Here is a 7,210-nt window from a genome sequence, read left to right on the forward strand (position 1 = left end):
AGGTTACCTGACAAAATCTATTTTTGCAGTGTATCTGCTGTCTTAAACTGTACATATAATATCTTCAAGATATAGCCAGATAATCTGTCATAAGTTCATTCACTCGCACACTCACAAAACATTTTTTAATAAATCATAAACATTCACACACTATGCATAGCTATTAGATTTTAAGAAGCAGCAGATTTTCAACAAATGCGTTTTATGAAATCTTATTTTTTTAAAAGCGAGAAGCAGAGGAAGGTATTAAATATTCATTGGTGCTGCCTGGAAAACGACAGAAGACCCTAGAAAGATAAAAATGGTCAAATTAATGATTTCAGGAGTCTTGTATCTGTTCTCTGTAAGTGTTTTTTTTTTCTTGTATCTGTTCTCTGTAAGTGTTTAGTTTACAGATAATAAATATGCACATTTTTGATATTATGATTAGTGATGCTAGTAAACACACACACACACACACACACACACACACACACACACACACACACACACACACATATATATATATATATATATATATATATATATATATAATGCCTAATAATATTATGGATTGCTAATCTTGGCCATTTTACCAGGGCATATAGACATAATATTCAGATTAGCAATCAATATGTATTTTTTTTTTTTTTTTTCAAATGACGACCTCTTAAAATTTAAAAAGCTACCTTTAGTTATCCTCCCAAAAATGAATATTTGATTAGATCCATGCTTTATACACTCCACAGACTTTTAAAGTGAGTATTAAGCATTGCTTATGAATTCTTCCCGTGTCTTTGAGCAGAATTAGCAGGATCAGCATTTTAGCTCTCGATCACTGACAGCCGAGATTTCACCATGAAATCACAGAATGCCCGCATGCTGCCGCAGAGACATTATGTAGGGTCATGTTTTCACACTGACAGCGTCTTAATCCAGTGAAACATTGTATGCATCTCACCTGCAGGCTGTGGGTGAGGTATCATCACTGCATCATGCTGAATACATCATATCATACATTCAAATTTATTCTCTGCTTCCTTTTTCTTCTGTTTCACCCTAGTCCTATTTTTGATGAGCTCTGTTACATCAAAAAAAATGTATCTAACACCAAATGTAATCATCCCCCACTGCTCAACCACCCACACATAAAAACACACTTTCTCACACACACACACACTTGCATGGTGATCTGTCTGTCTTTCAATAGATGAATGTCAAGTAGTGTACATTGAATACATTTGCACTTTCATTGCTCAGGGGCCATTCTGCATTCAGGGTTTCTTCCATTTTCCTTCTCCATAAATCTCATCATTATTTAATGCATTTGTTGCCAGTACATTTTCTTGTAAATTCAATGATGCATTTACATCATATTGGTCTAAGCTTGATTTGGTCCATTTCCTGAATGCTTTCATTAACTTGCTGAATGTCCTGTTAGTGCTACACCAATTCTCTCATTCAAACCTGCTAAGTGCATATGAGCCTTGCATTGTGTTTGGGGCCGTGGGAGAAATTCCTGATAAAATTTTGGATAATTTTTTGTGATGATTAATTTTTGTTTTCAACCCATGACATCAACATCAGTATGTCACCTTTGCATGCAGCCCATGTGTTGTAGATGTATGTATGTTTGTGTGTGTGTGTGTATGTGTGTGTGTGTGTGTGTGTGTGTGTGTGTGTGTGTGTGTGTGTGTGTGTGTGTGTGTGTGTGTGCAGTGTGTCAGATAAAAACTGATTGTGCCAGGAATGACAGCCTGTCCAGTTCTCTGTTGATATCAACACTTTCTGACTCCCCTGCTTCTGATTTTCACATCCGTCACCAAGACAACCAGATTATTTTGAATCTATCAGATCAAATTCAATTTTGCTTTTGATTTTGGATCGGGAAGTCTCTTGCCTGTCACATAGTGTAGACTGGAGATACTGCCTGGAGACTTAAGAATTTGACAAGGCTGCTATTTTACACTAGATTGGGAAGTTCATTCCTGGGGTCCTCTTGTTTTTCTAAAACCTGAGGTCTGGAACACAGGGTAATATATACAGAGTTAATGGTTTTCTAAAATAATTCAAAACAGCAGGAAGCAAGCGGAATGTGAAGAGTTTGACTTCAGCTGTTTAATACGCCATATGTTTGTAATATTTTTGTGATTACTGCAAGGTTCCACTGCATTCCTGTTGTCGTGTTTGACTTCATATTAATAGATGTTGCTCAGATGTCACTTTAAAACTCATGAGACTTACTTTGTGCCATGGCATTATGTCACTGACAATTTTTGGTGACTGACTTTTATGTGCACAGCTGTCTGCACAAACTGCATTGTGTGTGTAAGTGAGTGTCTGTCTGTGTTTCTGTTTAGGAACGTCCCATTACTGTATAAGAAATATAATTTGATATGACAGCAAATTAAATGAATTTTAATATAATATAATATAATATAATATAATATAATATAATATAATATAATATATATAATATAATATAATATAATATAATATAATATAATATAATATAATATAATATAATATGGACCCTTTTCACAGCCTGTGATGATGTTTCCACAGTTACTGGCATCATAAATCAAAGTATTTGCATTTTTTACAAATGTAATTTATATTTATAACACTATTATTTGTATTAATATATTATATGTAATATAATTTATTACCTTGGCATTAAATTACAGAAAATTAGTTAATGCTTTTGTGTTTGTAATAAAACTGCAAATTTGACATCTTTCTCTCTTCTACCGCTGTAATCAGTCTTTCAATATTTCCTCATTTGTTAAGTCATAGTAACACTACTATGGATTTTTTTAAGCTAACAAGCAAACAAACAAAACTAAATAAATAAAAAAATGTTGTAGTTTCAATTCACAAATACTGGTGTCTATCTGTGATGATTTCTGCTTCTGAAAACCAATGTGAAAAGGTTCCGTAATGTTATGTTGTTATGTTATGTTATGTTATGTTATGTTTTAATTTACTGCAATTTCAAAGTTAAATTGAGATGTATTTTAATATATGCTATTATATAACCCAGGACATATTACACTAAAAATCATACGTTATTCTAAACATTGCCATATCCAACTTATTTTTAACATAAGGGGAATGCGGCCATTTGTAACTTGAATGTGCAAAGGCTTATTTTAAGCTGTACAAAATAGCCTGTTATGCTTTTTGATATTGAAAAGAGGTGTTTCCTATCATATTATTTTAATGCATTGTCAGAATTGCAAACACACCGGTTTATGTTAAAGTTTTACAATTCACTGCACTTAGCTCTTCTTCTTGTTATAGAAGTCCTACTACAGCTAATGAATCAGAAGTCTTGCACATTCACAGAAAATAGCTGCGTTGCACAATAAAGTGGACAGAGGCTTAAGTTCTTCACATAGCAACACTGTAACAGCAGCTCCACATATTAAAGCCAAAACCCAGCAGAGCACCCTATGCTTTCTAACTAGAGCTGAAGTTTGTCATTGGTTCATTAGTTCTTATTAGAGAGAGTGCATTATCAGCCATCGCTCTCCCTGGTAGGTCCATGTATTCATAAAAAGCCCTGAATATGTCGACATAACTAAGCTAATTTGGTATTCTTGATGTGATTTATGTTTTTTTTCTAAAGATATCTCACAATGAAAAGACAATGAAAGTATGCATGAGGTGTTGGTTTAGCTAGTATTGATGTATTATAGCCAGTGTTTGAGTTACAAGGTGCAGGGGGAGGGGGAGGGAGAGGGGGAGCGCGGCCTCATCAGCAGTTTGTTCCACTGGGTTTCATTCCATTCTCTACAGACTGATTTGACCCCATTGTCACACACACACACACACACACACACACACACACAACAAAATGAACATAGCACACACAAACCCACATTTACACCACAAACATCAGACCGCACCTCATATAGTCATGCATGCGCAAACACACACATACATATACACGCAGTGTAAAATTATTGTACTACACATGTGTAGACACACAAATAAACAAATATGGTACACACCACACCACACACACACTCAACGCTTGAGCGCTCTAACACAATGGCACAATGAGATTGATTCAGCCTCTTAAAGCGGGCACATCATCATTAAATTAAATAATGTCACAGGAACTCATGGAAAATAGATTCTCTCTGGCATTCTCTCTTCATCATACATTCCAGTCCTCTTGGTGGGCTCCTCCTCATCTTCAACTGGAAAACCTCCCCAGTGAAGCACAAAATTCAGTATAATGTTAAGTCAAATTCAGAAAGGGGAAATTTAATAAAAATGGGCCTTTTCTTCTTTGATAAACAGATTTTAGTAAAATTTGAAATGTTCTGTCAGAAAAATAAAGCGTTTCTAAATGGCTCTGTGCTATCTCAGGCTAAATTTATACATTTGAATAAATGCTGGAATGCAAATATGCCTCCATAAGGTTTTAGGGTTGATGGTTGGAGGGTTGACAGTTTTACAGTTTAATTTGACATGACAAGCCTTGTAGTATGGCACCGTTAAACTACAAGGTGTTGCAAAGAATTTCATGCTGAAATTTTTTGCAAATATAAATTTTTTAATCATCACTTGTTTACTACATGAAATTATGTTAATAGTGTTGACATTTTAAGATCAGCACCTACTTAAAATGGAGAAAATATGATGATAACAGACACATAACCTTTTCTCATGTTCACTGAAATACGTCTTTTAAGAAACTGTAAAATGTTTAGTCTATTTAGAGCTGTGCAATTAATCGAAATACGGTTTCAATTTCGGCCTCCAATGATTAGGCTATGAAAATACAATAATCGAGATAAAACGATAATTGCGCCCCATTCCGCGCCCTTTCCAGCAGTGCACTTTTGCTCCTCCATAAAAGCCCAATTTCATGTGCAAATCAGTAAAATCATGTAAAGTGACTTTTGAGAAATTGGACAGGCTTGATTTATTAAAGTTGTTTAGATTTATATGTTTTTAAATGTGCGAAAGAGAACTTGCGCTGTTCCTCAGGAGGATTTCTGTGCACGCGCTCAGAGACAGAACAGATCACAGACAAGTAAAGTCAACTTTTAGCTTAAGGTGGGTGCCTAAACGATCAAATACATGTAAAAATGTGTCAAAATGCGGCGCTTGGTGATTATTCACATAAACCCTTGTCGTTTATGTAATATATAAACATAAACGGTTGAAAATTAAAATATGTAACAGTGAATTGGATCCGTGAGGGGCTTAAAGTGACATCAGGCTAATATTCCTGCTGCTGACTGTGTGCTTAATATTAATGAAACAACAAAAGACAGTGAGAAAATCACTCACTGCACTTGACTGAAGGACTTTTGTAGCTTTAATTAGAAACAAAGGAAGTGTAATTCTTACAGTGAAGTAAAAGTGAAATCCTAAAATACAAAGAAAGACTTGACTTGAACAGAAACAAACTCACCGACAGAGGATTACAGGAAACAATGCTCAACGAGAGACAATTCTTCTTATTCATTTTGGTTTTATGGCGAGTTGCAATCTTTGAGCACATCGCCACCTACTGTGCTGTTATGCAATCATAATTTTCTATTGTTTTATTAGATGATATTGTTCTGTCTCAACTCTGAAGCCCTCAGAGTCCAGGTATCGGTTGACGCTGCGTGTTCAGCTCGTCCGCCCTCCACACTGAACCCCTTAAGCTCCAAACCGAAACAGAACATCTTTTATATTATATTCTTTTATCTAGTTCTAGTGATGGGATGATTGATACCGATGCTCCGTTAAAGTTTTCAAAGCACCATTGCATCACACACTGTATCGAAATGAAAATACCATGTGACTGATGACGTTTGAAGCTTTGAACATCATGCAGTATCGGAAGGTCGGGACAGCTGGTTTGGAAAAATCGGTGCTTCGCATGACTCTCGTGTTTGACTTTACATTGACTTGGTTGTGTGTATGTGTGTGTACACTTATTTGGGATTTGTTAGAATAGTTTGGAATAACCTCAACACCAGACAGAAACTGAATGCACGTCACACCTCTATTGCATTTTATCATGTTCTATAGCTGGGGTCTCAGAGACCCCGAACAGCTCACTCAAAATATTTTTGCTACTACTCATGTCAATTATTAATTTAATAATCACACACTTGTATATTTTATATTATTGACCAATATGTGAATCCACTGACAGGACTACGCATGGCACGAGTTGGCACAGATTAAAAACCCTTTCAAACCATACTCTGCTCCACAATGTTTTGTTAGATTTGGTGAAGAAACCAAGTTTGACCACCAGATATCGTTAATGCGCACTGTGTTAAAAGCTTAGAGTAATGAACTGTTTTTCGGCACAATTTCATGAAAGCCTCAAACGATTCAGAAAGCCTCGATTTCCCATCACTGTCTAGTTCTGTGCTATGTAAAAAATTAAATAGAATCCTATATCCTGTTCTATCACTATTAAATTTATGACGAGAGACAATAGGTGCGTTCAACTTGAAGCACGGCGGTCAACGAGAGTAGCCGCTTGCAGTCGGGGGCGGAGTTGAAAACAGACATGTCAAGTGTCAAATACAAAGATGTTCCAGAAACATTTTCATGAGCAACAGAAAAATTTTTATATACTGCTTAATACAGCACCATCTTTTCGAGAATAATATCAAGTAGTGGTATATTTGCTATATAGTTGTATGATAAACTTGACTCAATACAACAGTGCGACTACAGTAAAAAAAGCTTTTACCATTCTAAAACCACAGATTTGTGGCCATTATTGGGATTGAAAAGGTTAGAATAAACCTGAAAACACACGTTGTGATCGTTGTGGCCATGCAGCTGGTGAATCTCTGGAGAACCTGCTGCGGCTGAGTCAGCCGGCTGCTCTCGAAACGCTCTTGCAGTACTTTGATGCCACACGTGACAGATGTGGCATTGGCGCAATCTCAAATTGGACAAAATTTCTAACCGACATGCACTGCTTCAAGACAGATTGCGATCAGTCTGCGCAGTGCTGCATGAAGTCGAACGCACCTAAAGGCCACAGGAGAGCTACTTATACAAACAATACAGGTCACATGACACAATCCAACCAATGAGAAACAAGACACATGACTAAGACAACAAATAACAACATGACACATTGAACAAACGAACCAACAGCAGGATCACATGACAGGGTATGGAAACACATGTCACGAACATGAAACATGGTTAAATATCAAAATAAAAGATTTTTCTAAGGGTGGCTCCAGAC

Source organism: Cyprinus carpio, chromosome A2 (genome assembly GCF_018340385.1).
Source record: "Cyprinus carpio isolate SPL01 chromosome A2, ASM1834038v1, whole genome shotgun sequence".
Lineage (NCBI taxonomy): Eukaryota > Metazoa > Chordata > Actinopteri > Cypriniformes > Cyprinidae > Cyprinus > Cyprinus carpio.